This window comes from Triturus cristatus, chromosome 4_2 (assembly GCF_964204655.1).
Source record: "Triturus cristatus chromosome 4_2, aTriCri1.1, whole genome shotgun sequence".
NCBI classification, from domain to species: Eukaryota; Metazoa; Chordata; class Amphibia; order Caudata; family Salamandridae; genus Triturus; species Triturus cristatus.
Window position 1 is genome coordinate 631,449,413 of NC_140586.1, and position 18,332 is coordinate 631,467,744.

At 41.2% G+C, this 18,332-nt stretch overlaps 1 protein-coding gene across 3 annotated transcripts in view; it reads left to right on the plus strand.

The window, feature by feature from the left end:
* Positions 1-18,332, plus strand: part of WLS (Wnt ligand secretion mediator) — a 271,286-nt gene that overhangs the window by 67,838 nt on the left and 185,116 nt on the right. The window contains exon 2 of one of the 3 annotated variants that reach the window (XM_085602302.1): positions 9,783-10,094. The exons of the other annotated variants lie outside the window; for them this stretch is intronic. The gene's annotated coding sequence lies outside the window, so the exon portion shown is untranslated. The remainder of the gene's footprint in view (positions 1-9,782; positions 10,095-18,332) is intronic. 3 annotated transcript variants of the gene reach the window in all.

Below are 18,332 nucleotides of genomic sequence, written 5' to 3' on the forward strand. Positions count from 1 at the left end.
CGGACGAGGAGTCCATAATGCCTAGTAGAGATGGTATGGAATGGTGCAGGTCCATGAGTGTGAGCAGGATGTCGTCCGCATAGAGGTATATTTTAGAGGTGCTGGTAGGGAGGGTTTTCCATGACATTAGCCGCGTTTTGTATGGTGGAGGCCAGGGGTTCCATGGCTAGGAAGAAAAGGAGCGGGGGAAAAGGGATAACCCTGGCAAGTCCTTCGACGAATCGCAAAGTCGTCAGATAGGAAGCCCCCCACAGTTGACCTGCACAGTGGGGCTCTCGTACAGCAATTGCACCTTAGCGATGAATTGATCAAAGAGGTAATTCCATTCAATGCAATCTAATGCCTTCTCGGCATTCAGTGAGAGCCAGTTCATCTGTTTGCATTGTTTTGGCTTACCAAAGCGTGTGGGCCAGGGTACATAGGTGGTTCCCGGAGGAGCGGCTGGGCACAAAACCTATTTGCGTATGATGTATCCGAGAGGAAAGGACTTTGCGTAGGGGGGAGGCCAAGATACTGGCCAAGATTTTGATATCCCAATTTAGCAGGGAGATGTCTGTAAAAGATTTCAACACACTATTTCACATGCATGCTAGGCCTAGACTTACCCAAACAATTCCTCTTGACTTGCAGTATAAACTGTCTAAACTCATCTGATCATCGCTCAAAGGATCCAATTTTTCTGATTGAAGGAATCTTCAAACTTAAGCTATGCAATATCTTAGTTCAAGACTTTTCAGCAGAAATCTCTTCCCAAATATCTATCATCTGTCTTCCCAGATTTTGTTATGTATGAAGTTACGAAACGAGCAACCGCTATAGAGTTGTCTGCCACAAATTGAATATCCATATTGGCATTTCATATTTTTAGAATGACAAGATTGTAGTCCTTACTATATTTCGAAGCCTTCGTTCATTTCAGGTTGTGTTTTTTTTTTGGGGGGGGGGGTTGGTGATTTTTGAGTAAGTGTATGTCTCACTGCAGATAAAAAAATTAAATAAACTGTCAACGCTTCCTTTTGAAATAACAGGTTTTGGAAATCCAAAATGACGTTTTGTGTGAAATTTTCCTTTTGCTCTGTATTTCCGCCAAGAGAACGTCCCACACCTATGTGCTTGAAAATGCAGAATTTACTCTCTTAGGCCTTTTTCCTCACTGTCTTTTGGGATGCTACACGCAACGTACTGTTCTATGAAAGAAAGTATAGACTTCTCTGTGTCTGTTCGAAATTTTGGTGCATCTTTTATCCACAACAGCATATGTAAATGTGGAGCACCTCTTGCTTAGTACTCTTAAACCCAAAAGAAATCAGTAACTTCTTCAAGAGGTGGATTTGTTGTGTTGCAGATAGAGAGCATGGCTTTCAATTTGTGGTTAAAATACCTACAAACATTTGCAGGATCTAAAGAGCAAAGTTCTCCTGGTGTCTTCAAATTGATGGCTTTAACGTTACAGTTTGCTTCTCTCAATGTCACGCAAGTCTTCCCATGCGTACTCCGCTCAACTGAGGGTCACAAACCAAGTTGGGACACCTAAATTTTATAATCTACATTTCAGTTCACTGTGAAAACTATACCAATACTCATTGGTCCCAATTTGACATGCCATCAAATTATACTCCAACTTTCTATCTTTACCATGTACTTTGTCAGCAAAGTCTTATGCGGACACATTTTGTAGATTTACTCCTGCCTTAAGTATTTGGTTAAGAGTGTATGATGGTCCAGACAAATCACTTTCAAATAACAGGTGATAGATATATATATCTATCTACAGCTCGCAAGATCCCTTACTCCCATCCGGAGAAAAAGGCAACAGCACTCGCGGTTTCGGTTTTTAGGGCCAGTTTTATTCCTTAGCGCTTCAGACGCGTTTCGGGGTTTCCCTTCGTCAGTGTGTAAACGATATACAGAGCGCGGCGCCATTTTTATATACAAATTTACATATTTCCGGGAATTACGAGCAAGGAAGGACCAGCACACCACTATGTATTTCTTGGGCGCCATCTTTGAATGTGCAGGACGCAACGTTAAACATACACTGTTACATTCAATCGATTATATATCCATATCATTCGTATTGTTTAACAAATATTATGTCGCATAAATATGCATCCTTCATATTGCCCTCCTGGACATTGTTGTTAAAAAATCTCGCCGTGGATCGGCTTGTCGGCGGTTTCGCAGAGCCGCCCCTTATCCCTCATTGTGCTCATTAATACAGCTGTGTATCGGCATGGAAAAAACCCATCTATATACATTTCATTTAAGAATTTTTTACAGATTTACAATACCACATTTCATGTTAGAATTCATTCTTGTTCTTATTTTTGGGCTAAATTCCCAAATGCACTATTAACTCCTCTCCGCTATTCATGCCATTAGGATTTTTTGTTTGCAAATCAATGATTTACCTCTACTCCAGTCTTCTCAACCTAAGCACACTATCCCCTTCTCTGATGTGGGGTGGTACATGGTCTAACCCAAAGAATTGGAGTAGGTTCCTGTCACTGTTGTTTTTTATGGCAAAGTGCCTCGCCACTGGGTAACTCATGTCTCTGTTGGTAATTGCATGCATGTGCTCTAAGATTCTTATTTTTACATTATGTATGGTGCTACCGATGTATCTTAACTTACAGGGACACGTCAAACAATAAACCACATGGGTGGTATGGCATGTTATGAATTTAATTGATTTGCGTGTTCTCATTCCCTTGATTTCATAGTTTAGTACCCTTCTGCTGAATGCACAGGCCTTGCATTTGCCACAAGGGTAAAAACCCTTCAATTCACTCAGTGTACCTTGTCTTGTTATGGGATTATCTAGATGACTATGGACTAGTTTGTCTCTGAGTGACCTGGCTTTCTTAAAGGTCATCAGTGGCATCGGTGGAATGTCCTTACCAATGATGGAATCTGTTTTCAGGACATGCCAGTTTTTTCGAAAGATGTTTCTTATAGTCAACATCTTCAGAGTAAGTAGTGATAAGGCGAAATTTGCTCTCCTCTTTCTTTGTTCCATTCTTGTTGGCCCTTATTAGTTTTTCCCTGGGTATCTTACTTACTCTCTTCAATGTGTTCTCTAGTAGTGTTAAATCATAACCTCCTAGCTACAAATCTCTTAAGACTTTTTCCTTAGCTGTGGCTAAAAAGTCACATTCCCTTGAACAATTATATTTCAAACGTAAAAATTCTCCATATGGGATGCTGTTTTTCAATTTTATTGGATGGCTGCTCGTAGCATGCAATGTACCATTTGCCTGCTGTCGGCTTCCGATATAGGGCAGTTGTTGTTCTCTCGTCTTGTATTTTCACTTCCAGATCGAGAGAGTTCACTGCCACTGAACTTATCTCGCCTGTGAAGTGCAAATTGAGATTGTTCTGATTTAGATGGTTGATGTATTCTTTGGCACTGTCGACCGACCCCCTCCAAACTAGGAAGAGGTCGTCGATGTATCTATGCCAGGTTATGATGTTCCTTGTCCATGCGGCATTCAGGGGTGACCAGGCCACCTGCTCCTCCCACCAGCCCACAAATAAATTTGCGTAGCTGGGGGCGAAGCAGGTGCCCATCGCGGTCCCCGAGACCTGCCTGTAGAGTTCCCCCTGAAATAGGAATATGTTGTTAGATAGACAGAATCTTAGACACTCAATCAGCATGTTGTTGTGTTCCATCATTTTTAGTGGCCTCTTATTCAAAAAATATTCCACCGCCCTTAATCCGTGTTCGTGATCTATGCAAGTGTACAGACTTGTGATGTCCAGGACTATGAGAACAAAAGATGACTCCCACTGTAAATTCTCAATACGGGAAATGGAAGTCCTTCGTGTCTCTAATATACGAGGATAGTTGTATTACAGCTTGGAATAGAAAATGATCCACAAAAACGGACACATTTTCCGTCAGGCTCCCCAATGATGACACTATGGGTCTGCCCGGTGGGTTTGTTGTGTCCTTGTGTATCTTGGTAGATGGTAGTAGGTGGGAATGGTGGGGTTCAAAGTTCTTAAGAAAAGAAATTCCTCCATTGTTAACATAGACTTGTCTTGCCATTTTTTAATTAGTGTATGATATTCATTTACACTTTCTTCGTATCTCTTTCTTGTTGTTAGTTCATAATCATGTTTATTTGTTAATTGACGTAGGGCTTCTCCTACGTATTGCTCTCTTGGCATCAAGACAATGTTTCCTCCTTTGTCGGAGGGTTTGTAGATTATGGTTGGATCCTTCTGCAGATTAAGAGCTTCTTCCTGGGCTTTCGATAAGTTCCTTCTTGTGATCCCTCGTTTATCCTTCTCCCGTAATTGTACCAGGTCCTTGATAACCGCGTCTGAAAAGACATCAATAGCGTCTTGCGGCATTTATGGCAAGAATTGAGAAATTGGTTTGAAGTTACTGCATGGTGCCTCCTGATGAATTCCTAGTTCTTTGTGTTAGTGAATCTTCACTATGGTCTTGGGTCTGATATTGTTCTTGTCGTAGTTCTTCTAGTAACTCCAGTGTTGTTAAATCATCTAATGTCAGTAGATCTGTTTCTTTTACTTTGCCTTTGATCTTTCTGGCTTCTTTCATTGTGGGTTTCATTTTGAAGAACTTGTGTAACTTCAACTTCCTTACAAATTTAAAAAGGTCGATTCTGGTTTGAGTGAATTCAAAGCTGGTTTGCGGGCAGAATGATATTCCCAGTTTCAATACGGATTCTTCCGTCTCAGTTAGTTGTTTCGATGTTAAGTTCACGATGGTGAGGTTGTCAGCTTCGTTTACCATCTTGGTCCTCTCTTGCTTCGAGTGGCTCTGGCCCCATTGCCCCTTCCTCTTCCAGCCGCCCCTTCTGGTCTGTCTGTGTCGGCCTCCGGGGGCTTGCTTCCCCCCCCCCCCCCCTTAGCCACGACTGCCTGATCAGATTGAACTCTTCGTGAAAAGGGTTTCTTTTTTAGGTCTCGGCTGATTTAATGACTTGGAGAAGAGGGGCTTGAACCCGCCCCTCTTCTCCCCTGTTCTCCATTGGCTGGCCTCTTGAATGCTGGCCAGCCATTGGAGAAGAGGTCAGTCATTCAGATTAGGCCCCGTCCTTTTCGGATCGGGGGGCGTGTTTTTTGCGAGAAGTCTCAGGGAGGAGACAACAGCAAAACACGCCCCCGAATCCGAAAACGACGCTGCCTTTCTCCGAGGCATTTCTGCTCTGCCTCGGAGAAAGGCAGTGGTGTCTTCAGGTGCCCTCGGCTTGTTGTAAATGCAAATAGTAGCTTTAATTTCATGAATAAATATGGTTACTCAACTAAATAATTATTAGCCAAGCGGCTTTTAATATATGCATTTAAGAATTTTGCAAACTATCTTAACAGCGATTTTACAAAGCTGTAAAATTCATTTATAGATAAAAAAAAAGTTTAAAGTACAGAGAAGAGAAATTGCACTTCCCGTTCGGTTTCTAACGACGTATTTGATTACTGTGTAGTTTATTTTGAATACTTTTCCTTAAAAGATTGAGGATTCACGTCTTCCTCGAGTTGGTCTCCTTTGCTCAACTCGAAGGCTGTCGTGTTAGTTCCTTCTCTATGTTGGCAGCTCCACATGTTTTGTTGCAGTGACGCGAGTTTCCTGCGCCTGTCCATGTGTTCAACAAGCTGTAGCAGGATTTTGCAGGACTTAGTAGATACCGGTACCGTTACCATGGAACCCTTCATGCTGTATCCACCCCCCGATTTTAGCTCTCCTCCTCCCGGTTTTCTCCCTCCACCCCCTAGTTTCAGCTCCCCGGCTTCTGTTCCCCACCACCACCACCTCCACCCCCTCCTCCACCTCCACCTGAGCCCCCTTGCGATTGTGGGTTCGAGTCCCATCTGGGGTGGATTAATGTCATTTTTCCTGCTTTTGCCTGGACCGAAGCATTATTGAACCTACCGATTTGCTTACTGCGCAGGGAGCCCAATTGAAGGTCGAAAGAGAGAAATTATAAAGTGAAGTGTTACTGAGTCTGACTGGGAGATATGTATTTGCGCGAGAGCTAATAGTGTATTCTTAAATTCTACGAATTTAAACAATGTTTGTTTGAACTGTAGTGTTTTTTGGTAATTCCTTCAGAGATCTGTTTGTGTGATGGCCTGTAAAACGCCGTCCCCACACAATTTATGTGAACTTCCGCGTAGACTGAGCCCCGCAATGCCCTGAATTTTAACCTTCGTCTTGCTTGTAACTCAGAATGTTTACAAGATGGAAGTATACGGAAAAAAATAAATAATTGCCCTGCGCCTGCGCAGGAGCACTTAATATAGGAAGGGTCATGGCAACGGCGTGAAATATAGAGCCCCAGTGGCCTAATGGATAAGGTACTGGCCTCCTAAGACAGGGATTGTGGGTTCGAGTCCCATATGGGGTGGCTGGTTAAATCAGTGTTTTTTAATGTTATTGGCAATCGTCCTATTTTGTTTGAATCTTCAGTCTCGTGCACTGCAGCGTACTGGATTCGATCTTCAATCGCATGAACTGCAGCTTGATGGCTTCGTTAGGATTCCGGTAAATTCTATTTACACAGACTTTAATCATCCACAGCAGTGGTATTTTGCACCTGACCGTGAAAATATTTATTTAAGATTATTATATATTATTCATTCACTTGCCCAGGTAGAAATCGTAACTATACGCCGCTCAATAGGGCTGAAACATGATGGATTAACCTGTTCACTTAAGCGCTGACATTTCAAACTTTGATCACCGCAGCATGGGTATTTTTGAAGACTGTATGTACTTGTTTTATACCGAATAGCAATGAGTGGGTAGACCTCGGTTATGGAGGAAGTAATTGTAGCTTGAGATTTCTGACCGTAGTAAGTAGTCCCAGTGGCCTAATGGATAAGGCACTGGCCTCCTAAACCAGGGATTGTGGGTTCGAGTCCCATCTGGGGTGGAGCAAAGAAGTGTATTTTGCAGTTTATCCAGTTTTGTCAGGGTCTTCACTCTCATCTTCATTAGGACTGTAAAGTGGGTGAAGGGGAAGTCAAATGTGTACCTCTACAGTTGAATTTCACAATATCAAACAAGAACAAGCATTTACAATGCAATGGTCTCGGCATTGGTAAAGTTAGAGCTATTGGCATTGCTCATGACATTTTGTTTTTGTTTTTAAAACATTTAAAGAAACGGCATTGTCATGAGCAATGCCAATAGCTCTAACTTTAACAATGCCGAGACCGTTGCATTGTAAATGCTTGTTGTTCTCTTGAGGGGCCTGCTGTGTCATCTCCGGACTGTTCATTTTCCGTCAGATCAGACTCTGAGGTTTCTATTCTTTCTGGTGCCACTATTGGTGTCTGTTTTTTCTTCGACATCTCCTTCCTAGGCCCATCAAATTTCTTCGCGAATGTTAGTACTCTACCCATTGAGTAGTCCCTTTCATCGCGGTCAAACTTCTCTTGTTTCCTCTGACGTATTTTCAGTTCGTATTGCTGTAATCTTTTTCATTTTCTCCCTCAAGTCATCCTGTTTATTTTTATCAGAATCCTTCGCAATCTCTTCTTCCATCATCTCTATCTCTGCTAGAGCCTTCGCTCTGTCGCTCCAAGCGAATTTCACCAAAATCTCGAGGCTTCCTTTACAAGATAGAGCCGTATGTGCAGCCCACTCCTCTAGCAGTAGTGGGTCAGGATTCTCATAAGCAGGCACCGTGTAGATGCGCAGACCCCGTGGGACCCTCTCCACCTCGATGTAGTTCTGGAGAGAGGTCGCCTCCCACCATTTGCGCACCTCACGTTCGTGTAGCCTTTCCAATTTCATAAATTGGGTTTGCATGGTGTTAGATAAGACAGAGTATTCTGTGCGTATTGTTTCTGTTTTTTTCTTCTTAAACATGTCGGCTGCCGCCTCCCTTCGCGCTGACTCACTGAACATTTTGAGTTCTGAAATAGGAGCTCCGGTCCCGGGCTCCTTCACACGGAAACTAACTGGTCCTTATTACTTCCCCTGTATTTTGTCAGCAAAGTCTTTTGCGGACACATTTTGTAGATTTACTCCTGCCTTAAGTATTTGGTTAAGAGTGTATGATGGTCCAGACAAACCACTTTCAAATAACAGGTGATATATATTATAATCTACTGGCGGTCGCCAGTAGATAGTTATAGTTAGGATCGTGTTTCCATAGGCAATCCGCAACATTCTATTTGGAATAACTTTGGCGCCGATTGACGAATCCTCGCGAAATTTTCAAAATAGGTGGGGCGCTCCGCTGCTTCCCTGAAAGTCTCAGGGGGATTCGTCAAGCGGGGGCTGAGAAAAAGGGGGGGGGTCCCAAAACGTGTTTTCCCCATGCATTTTTCCATAGGACCTTTAGTCCAAGCTACAGCCCGAACGGCTGAACAGAATTACTTGAAATTTGGCAGAGAGGTAGTCCTCAGGTCAGGGATGTGCCTTTTGCAGGTCTGGTGTAAATCTGTTCAGTATTTCCCGAGAAAATAGCATTTAAAAGCATATATATATCTATAAGCGCGCACCGTGCGTTTACGGTAAAACTTACCGCACGAGCGAGCTTGATTCTGATTGGTTGTTAGATCTTACTAAACATTCGAATCGGTCGAAACCAGGAAGTGTCGGCCGCCATTTTGTGTCTCGCAGTCTGAGGGGGTGAAAAACAAAGGTGGAGAACGTGAAAAGGGGGCAGGGTGGGCAGTTCCTGACCCCCTAGCCTTTGTCAGGGGGTCCTTTTTTTGCGAAAAATCGCGTAGTATGCGTAGCGTGCGCGTACGGTAGAAACTGAAAAATTCCGCGAACTGCGTAACGTGGGTGCGCAAAAGACCTTAAAAAAAAAAAAAATACATAACTTGGCATTTAAAAAACCGTACAAATTCACTGAAAAAACCATAGGTTTTACACATGTTATAGTTAGCTGGACTTTTCACTCGTCAAAAACCATTGAAATTCCCCCGTTATAGTTAGTGCAGGCAACTATAACTCACGCGACCGCAATCCTCTGCTGAAGACGTCAGATATTACATCACTGATGACATATGTGTCTTTCTGAAAAAAAAATATTTGTAATATATGTATAGCTAAAAATTAATGGAAGAAGACCTGGGTAAATAAGTGTCTAAATACAGTGATGTAATATCTGACGTCAGCAGAGGATTGCGGTCGCGTGAGTTATAGTTGCCTGCACTAACTATAACGGGGGAATTTCAATGGTTTTTCACGAGTGAAATGTCCAGCTAACTATAACATGTGTGAAACCTATGGTTTTTTCAGTGTATGTATATATATATTATATATCTCACTTTGTTGAAATCTAAGGTCCTCTGAATATTCTCTTGTTGACCTTTACTCAGCTGCTGGTATTTGCCCTGGACAGTGATCGTAACATCATGCTACTCCAGTTGGAAATAGTTGTGGAAAACAGCGAGCCTCTAAACCTTTCTCCCACACACACTCATAGGAACGCCTTCGCAATGGATGGATACTGTAGTGCTTATACATTCCTTCTGATCTACTTCAATCCACTTTTTCTATCTATTTGAAGGCAGCCTCCATGTGTAACATCTACGTCTTTTTAATACCGATTATTCTGGTTGAGAGAGAATGCAGCTTTCTCCTTATTTACATCCACTAGTTCCTGCCAGAATCTTTTGCTATTTGTGGGCACCACATTGACTAGAATTTTAAGTGGTTGATCTACATCTCTATCTAAACTCACAGGTTTAATATTGCATTTAAAATATAAAGGTAAGTACACCACTGTGACAGGTTCGACGGGGCTCAGGAAGATAACAGGGACAGTGACTCTCTATCTTTATTGCAGCCTAGGGACTGGCCCTTTAACGAAGACACGGACTCGGGGGAGGCGGAGTTCGCCCCTGTGACATCAGCCTTTGTCGACCTATCCGTGTCCTCCAAGCCATTGAAGAAGGACGATCCGGAAGACGCCAGCGCGAAAGCCAAGCCCAGCGAAGGAGAGTGGAAGCAGACGCCGGAGGAGCAGAGACGAAGGGAACCCAACCAGGACGACGGGAGAGAGTCCGGGAGCAGAGCGGAAGCCACAGAGGAAAGGCCAGGAGGCCGAATACACCGCGCATCGCCCAGCCACACTTCAGGAGAAGTGTGGCTACCCGAGGTACGCAAGAGAATCCGGGGGCTGTTCTCATTCAAAGGGGGAAGCGGGTGAAGTGTCGACGGGCTGTCCAGAAGGAGGGGTTGAGGTCTTCGATTAGGGGGGGAAAACGCTTAGGCTCTCACACTTGGTGGCAGTCCATGGTGATTACTTCCCGCACTCCCTTTTCCCACTCAGATAAGAGACGTAGAACGTCCACCTAAAGCCCTATTCTCTTTTGTTTCTTTCTGCATCTACTGCCTCCCGTGAGAACTACCAGAGTGAGGGAGAGGGAAGCTGAAGCCGGGGAACACAGAAGAAGGGACAAGAGACGGAACAAACCCGGTTCTGAGCTAATTGAACCCTTACACTGGATTACTCCTGCTTAAATAAATCACTCACGTAAAATTCAGCCGTTGTGTTGGCTCCTTCCCTTCTTGTCCTACCTACCGGGTGACAACCACTCTACCTTTTTAAGGCCTTTTGTAGCTGTCAGTGGTAGTTTCCCACTCTATTTGCTTCTATAAGAACTATTGCTTGAACAGGGTATATAGATTGCTTCAGCATTGTTTAATAAACATTTAGATGTCGCAGTTCCTCAGGAATTTTGACCAACTCTAACTTATGCATTGGTCTCGTAGGCATTTTGTTGCCCTCTAATCATTTTTCCATAAATAAATACACAGCAACTTCTAGCCACTTATCTACATTTTCATACTCCGAACAAATCCACATTTTGAATTTAGCTTTTGTAGTAAGCGCAACAACAACATATGGAAACAGTTTGGTTTCTCTGTAGAAACTGCGTTAAAAATGACTATTTCTTGTACAGTTACCAGTACTGATACCTGTGTTCTGTTGCTCTACACCTGGACATACCAACTCCTCATTTTCTCCATACTCTACTTCAGGACCAAAGAAACGTAACTGAATATTGTCACACATTTTTCAACCCCTGATACTGTACCATACAAAAGCGCTTTGTTAATTTATCCTAAACAGAGTGATGGACTTTTTACAAAGTAAATGTCTTCTAACTAAATTTCAATTTTTTTTTTTAATGACGAACAGCCAATATTCGGAAACGATGAAAGGTGCTTGTGCACATTTTCTTGGATAGATGCACCAGTGAATGTCCCTGTAAAATAGTATATTTCCTCATTTTGCATGGATTTTATCCTTGCTACAGTGCAATTTTCCACTTTACACTTTTATCTGGAAATTCACATAGAAAAGTTCTTAATATATATTCCTGGCAAACACTACAAATACTGCTACAGTCTTGTTTATTTACAGGGGCATGTCTACACCTGCCATGTACCTCTCCCACTATCTCTTCCTCTACATTTCTAGAAACCATCTCCTCTTTTGCAATGAGTACCATCTTTCGCTTAATGGCACCGACCGGTTGTTTCAACTGCATGCACTAATGTGTTCTATTGTAAGTAATTTTTTATTAATAAGTATGTTTATGAAATATTTTAGGCGGCTTTTTCTTTTCTTAGACCACACTGTTTTTTTTTTTTTTTACCAGTGTTCTCATCCTCTTCAGTATCAAAATATATAGTTTGTGCTTCACAACAAATGCATTATCAACTGCACTCTGTTTTTGCTTCAGTGCTTCTCTTTTGCTATTTTGCTGGTTCATGTTTCCTACCAAATTCTGTATTACCCTACTAGGAAACATTCTCGTATTTCTTGAAATTGTTTCTACCTTCTTATTTTAAGTAGTTTTCTATCAAGATTTTTCACTTTGTTTCATTTACGCCTCCTTTCTGAGCTGATTTTAAACCTCGCTTTATATTTGCATATTTGTTTTATGTTTTTTGCATTTTTCCACATACTATTTTAATAAACTTCTTGGTTCTCTTACCAACCGCTTTTTTCTCTGTAAGCGCATTCTCCACATTAATCCCCTTTCACTCTCCGTTTTAAGCAGATAGCAATGTTTCTTTTGTTTTATTTTTTCTTCTTGTTTGTCTTTTTCAGCATTGTAAATCTTCCTTTGTAAATGCAAGTAGACCTCTGAAAAGCAGATAAACAATATATTTAGCTTTACATTACATACAATTACATTACATACTGTAAGCAATTAAGTAGCTACGTAAGTAGTTATGTCAGTGTGTAACAGACAGTGTAGGTCTGTCACTTTGGATATACATTGGTTTGAGTTGGTGTATGGATGAGTGACTTGGTTGTGTCAGTACTTGAGTTCATATCTGAGTGTACCAGTGCCTCTGTGGGTGTGTCGCTGCATATGTAAGTAACTGTTGGTGTGTCACTTGCTGTATTAGTATTTCTATGGGTCTCAAAGTGTATGCAAGTGGCTGAATGGATTGATTAATAGGGTTTGTTAGTAAGTGTTGTGGTATGTAACTGTGTGTACAATTGGCTCTGTTACTGCTGGATACAGAAGTGCTGTGTGGGGGTGTGAGTGAATGTTTAAGTGCCTATGTCACTATCTGACTGGGTGTGTGAGTGGCTCAATGCTTTTGTAAATGGGTATGTAAGCCGCAGTATGGGTGGGAGACTGGATGTATATCTGGTCATATGGGTCTGTAAGTGTGCATGTAACTCACTGAAACTTAAAAGAACATGTCATACTTTTTAAGCACATAGCAACTCGCCATATGGTCTACCTACAGCGTACCTTAGGGCTGAATTCTATATAGAAAAAGGGAAGTTTAAGGCTTGGCAAGGACTTTTAAATGCCAAGTCGACCTGGACGTAAAACTGCACACACAGACTCTGCAGTAGCAGCCCCAAAACATGTTTAAAGGGCTATTTGTCTGGATGGGTGAATAGGAGTGTCAGTACTTTACTACATATCTGAGAGACTGTATAAAGACCCTCTGTGTGTGTGTTACTGGATATGTAAGTGACTATGTCCGTATATAACTGGCTCTGTACATACACATTTTGGTTTAGCTTATAAACACTCATAACTTTTTTTTTATTACTTTTTAAAAGGATACCCTAATTGACATATCTGTGAAATCTTTGCTGTTCTCCAATTTTTTGATTTCCGTATCACTTAGAATCTCTTGTCAGTGGAAACCTCAAGTTCGGAATATAGCAGTGGTGTTCCACTCTCCGTACTTCCAGGTCGACTTGGCATTTAAAAGTCCGTACCAAGAGTGGCTACCCTTCCCGCTGTGCTTTCAACGATAGTCCTGTACTGAGTAAATCAAAACCTTGTTTATTTCATTTATTTTTGTTATACCATTTCTAAATGATCAATGGTTCTTAACCCTGTCTAAGACTCCAGTTAAGAAGCCTTGTTTGGCAGTGTTTGGGCCGATTCATGGATCTGTCGCAGCTCTTAGCGTGGCCACCATGTAAATTCACAGAGGATCCGCAATGAAGCCAGTAAAAGCTATTACCATTGTGCAGTTAATGCTTTGCATCTGCATTTCACTTTGTAAAAAAAACTTCCCCATTACAAAGCAAACAGTCCCTAAAAAGTAATGTTTGTTCACCACACTGGTTTTGAGTTTCACAGTGTAGTGTGGAAGTTTTCTTTCCCCCCTCTTTCTCACCCCCCCCCCCCCCCCCAACACCCCCTGCTTTTAGCTTAGTTTACATGGTGACTGTTTGCAACACTCTGTAGCTACCACAAGGTTACAATTCAGATTGGTTTCTTTGAGTAGCATACTAGCTTCAAAGTAAACTGTAGCAGATGTGGTTTACTGCTTGTAATTTCAAGCATATCCTTAACATAACTTTTTATTTTCCTAAAGCCAATCAGTTTGTTAATTCTTCTTCAAGTCGCTACTTAAATTTAGTTCCCTGGAAGTCCTTACCACCATTCAAATGTTGTTTTATTTTTTACGTGCTCTCCTCCCATTTTAACTGACATCTTCAAAACTGCCTCATTCAGCTGCAGCCTTCTTCTCTGTGCTACCACTACTTCCCTCCAAAATGGTCAGTGTAGTAATGTCGTAGTTTTATGTTTAGTGCCAGAGAGCGTGCTAGAAAAAGTTTCATAGACGGTACTTGGGTTCGCCAGAGAGGGTCAAGGTGGCATCAATTGCTGCCTTTGGTTAAAAGCATTGTAGATTGCCAACATCTAGACGTCATGATTGTGCAAAATAACTGGAGTAGGACCGGAAATCCTAATTAAGGTTACCTTTGGTAAATTAACAGCACTTTTTCCACATGCTGCCTTGGTGTTCTTCAACATTTACAAAAGGCAGGTGGAAGTAGTCAAAGAATTTTGTCCAGAAATAGACAAACCTAGGAAACATGTTCTAACTATATCTGCATTCCTTGGAGACCACAACATGGGCTCTCTATACAATAACATTCCATGCTTTGATATGGATGGTATATATAGAAATTATGGATTTCATTTCACAGGAAAAGGCAACAGGGTATTCCTCAACAATGTTAAAAGACTGCATCCTCTTATGTGTAGCTCTCATCCGTACACCATAAGCAAACTCATTTCAGGGCCAGCACTTTCCCCAAACATTGCTTCTTTTTGTGTTTTTAATTTATTTTTATTTTTTTCCGATCAGTTGTGGATTCACAAACCAAAAACCCACATTAAATATAAACTACCACCTTTAGGATTTGCAACAGGTCTGTGGCTCAGTGTCAGTGGATGTATGAGTATCTTGGTGGTGTTGTGGGTGGGTTTGTGAGTGGGTGGGTTTGTGAGTGGGTTTGTGAGCAGGGTTGCATGGGTGAGTGGGTCGGTCGGTCTGTGGGTGGGTGTGTCGGTTGGTCTGTGTTTGGATTTGTGTGTCAGTGGCTGTATAGGTCTGTGAGTGGATGTTGGTATAGATGGAAGTGGTTCTACGGGTGTATCAGTGGTTTGGAGTATGTGTGTGTATTTATTTTACTTGCCATTTTTTTTATATATTTATTTTTATATTGCTGCCGGAACCATTGTGTATTTACATGAGCGCCGAGATGGTTCCGGGGATCATCACACATGGAAAAAATGTTTTAAGGCAATGTCTTGACCTACTGCGGTCCCTCTGAGAACCCTCTAACACACCATGGCGTGAAGGTACTTTTACCAGACCTCTGAAATTAGTGTGTACTTAAGTGTTGAGGCCCCGGGACCATGGCTCGATTCATAAAATGGCACAACTTTCCTGACCGATTGCAACCAGCCAATCCATGGAGGGTCCGCTTCCCTAGATATCTATATTTTATATTTTCCTAAATGACTCCAACTACTCAAAGGATTTACACCAAATTATAAAATGGGCTCTCTCTGGGCCAAGTGCTAGCTTTCTGCCAAATTAGGTATAATTCCGTCCAGCAGTTCAGGCTTTAGTTGTCTAAAATCCCTATGGGAAATTGCATGGGGGAAAGCTAGTTTTGGGACCCTTCTCTTTTTCTTGGACCTCACTTGACGACACAGCAGCTGAACTTGGGTGCATGCTAGTTTGGGAAATCTTGAGAAGAATCGTCAAACGTAGCAAAAGCCATTAGTAAAACAAAAATGCTTTTTATTATGGAAAATAGGGCATAACTTTAACTACCTATTGGTGACCGCTAGTAAGATATGGATATTGGCCTTCCATGTTGGGTTTTGCTGTTTTAATGAAATAAACAACGTATGACCATCTGAATACTGTCTAGCACCGTTGTAGGAATTACGGGTTAAGTGCGGCTGGATCATCTGAGAGTGATGGTTGCTATGAAGATAGATAATTTTTTTTAAACCACTGAAAAACACCAGATATTTTGAGTTACTACAGCTTGTGCCCCCACCATTCAGTGTTAGCAATGATGACATTGAACATGGCATAAGTATTGTCATGTCTGAGGTCATAAGCAGTGCACGGTGTGTGCGGTTTTAAATTATGATATTTTTAAATACTGCATTTAAACTGACAAAGTCACATAACTATAATGTCACTTTAACCTTTTGTGGTTTTTGTTTTTTTTGAAGCTATTTTTAGTTTTTTTTCCCCACAAATTAATATTTCATTACTATATGAAAACAATACTAACTAACCATCTTGCATGTGTTTTGGATTGATGCAGGGCCAGGCCATGTGTGGAGAGCAGTTGGCAGCCCACAGGACCCGACATGTGCCCAGGTCCTGTGTCTAACCCCCCCACCCCCGCCACAGTTGGACAACACCCCCCCCATGCACATATTTTGGATGTGCGCGACATAGAGATGACACCAGGCCTGGTTTTGGGCTAGGCCCTCCGCTCAAACCACGCACTGCCTTAGGCTGTGCGTGTCTTGAGTTAGCATGTGTGTGTGTGTGTGTATATATATATATATATATATATATATATATATATATATATATATATATATATATATGCTATTTTTCACTGAAAAAACCATAGGTTTCAGGCACGTTATAGTTGGGAATTAGCATTTAAACAACCTTAGGAATTCACTGAAAAAAACATAGGTTTCAGGGGCGTTATAGTTAGCTGGACTTTTCACTCGTACAAAACCATTGAAATTCCCCCGTTATAGTTAGCTGAACTAACTATAACTTGCGCCCGCAATGCACTGCTGATGACGTCACATATTACATCACTCATGACATGGTCAGTGACATCACTCATGACATCACTGATGACATCATCCAGTGAATGTTTTTTCTGAAAATTATATATGTTTTATATATGTATATCTCAAGGTCGATGGAAGAATAAATGGGTATATAAGTGTCTAAATGGATGATTTGTTTTTGAAAAATTGATTGTATAACTGACTGACTGAGTAAGTGTATCTTAGTGAATACATGGCTTAGTGAGTAATGTTTAAATATGTGAATATCTGTATCAGTCTCTCACTTTATGAATAAGTGGCTGCATGGGTTGGTGAGTAGCTACATGGGTGTCTATATAGGTTATTAGTTGGTTTTTTGAGTATCAGTATGAGTGTCTGTATGGTTCGGTGGGGGGTATTACGTAGTGCATAGGTGCATGAATGAGTGACTCACTAAGTGTTGAAGACAGCATGTGTGCAGGACTGTATGGGTGGATGAGTGTGTGCATGGGTGTGTTGGTGAGTGAATGACTGTCTCAATAGTGTCTTTGAGTAACTACATATGGTTTAAACTAGTATATGTGAGTATTGGTGTATATAAGTGAGTATATGTGAGTAGTGAGAGATTGGAAGAGCTCCTGTATGAATAAGTATGTGTTTTTCTTTTTTAAAAAAAAAAAGAATTTTTTTGCAATTTTATTGAGCAGCTGACCTGGGCATAAAAAACATTATACAATAATCAATGATCAGGGATAGTAAAACTTATGAAAACATCAAACAAGATCTTATGAAATCCTTAATTAATGACATTTAGCAGTTATAGATGATACAGAGCAGAAAACCTGAAGGATACAGATGGTGCAAAATACTTAAACAAGGGATATATAGATAACCCTATATTAAAATTCTTATTGTTACCCTTTACCAACCCAAAAAAGAAGTGCATATTAATCCTGGACTTCTTACATAAATAAAGTGTCCTGTGCCAAGGTGCTAGGTGCCGGTCGCTGATTAATCACTATTTAAACAATTTCCAGTTTCTAGTAAACTTGTTCATTGCCCCAACTCTTGTGGCGTAGGCCTCTTCAACTTTTTTGTCCTTTTCATTTATTCACCCATTTTAGATAAGAAGGCATCTCCTCTGATCTCCAATTTTGAAGGATTAAGGAGCAGGCTACTAAAGAACAAATCGCCGTATAAAACTCTTCGGCTTTGGACAAATCAGATCTTTTTGTTGAGATACCAAATAAAGCAACCTGAGCTTCAGGATCAAGCATTTTTGTCAATGGCCTGACTTATTCATAGAAATTTTTTTACGCCAAAATATTTCGAGTTTCGGGCAAGTAAAAAAAATGTGAAGCCAGTCGCCCCCCTCTTGAAGCTGGCATCGGAAGCATTTATTTTAGACTCCCGGAAAGCTTTTTTTTTTTTTTTTTTTTTAAAGCTTTTGGAGTAAAATAAGCCAGCCAACGGGATAAAAACGACATCCTTTTGAAATTAGCAGCTGATGGTGACCCGCATTCCAAAAGACTGTATTTATTTATTTATTAAATTTACAATCTGCTAGTATTCTAAAAACCCTGTCTTTAATTGATGACTAGACCTGACCTGGACCTCTTGCAAGGTAACAAGTTTCGGGTTTAGAAAAAATGAGCCCAAATCGCCCAATCCAGAATCTCTCCATGTTTTGAGCTCACTAGAATGAATCTGCAACCCAAAGATTTTACACTCGTCCAATTTTAAATAATAAAAACCACCGGACCCTACCAGTTTACACCAAGACT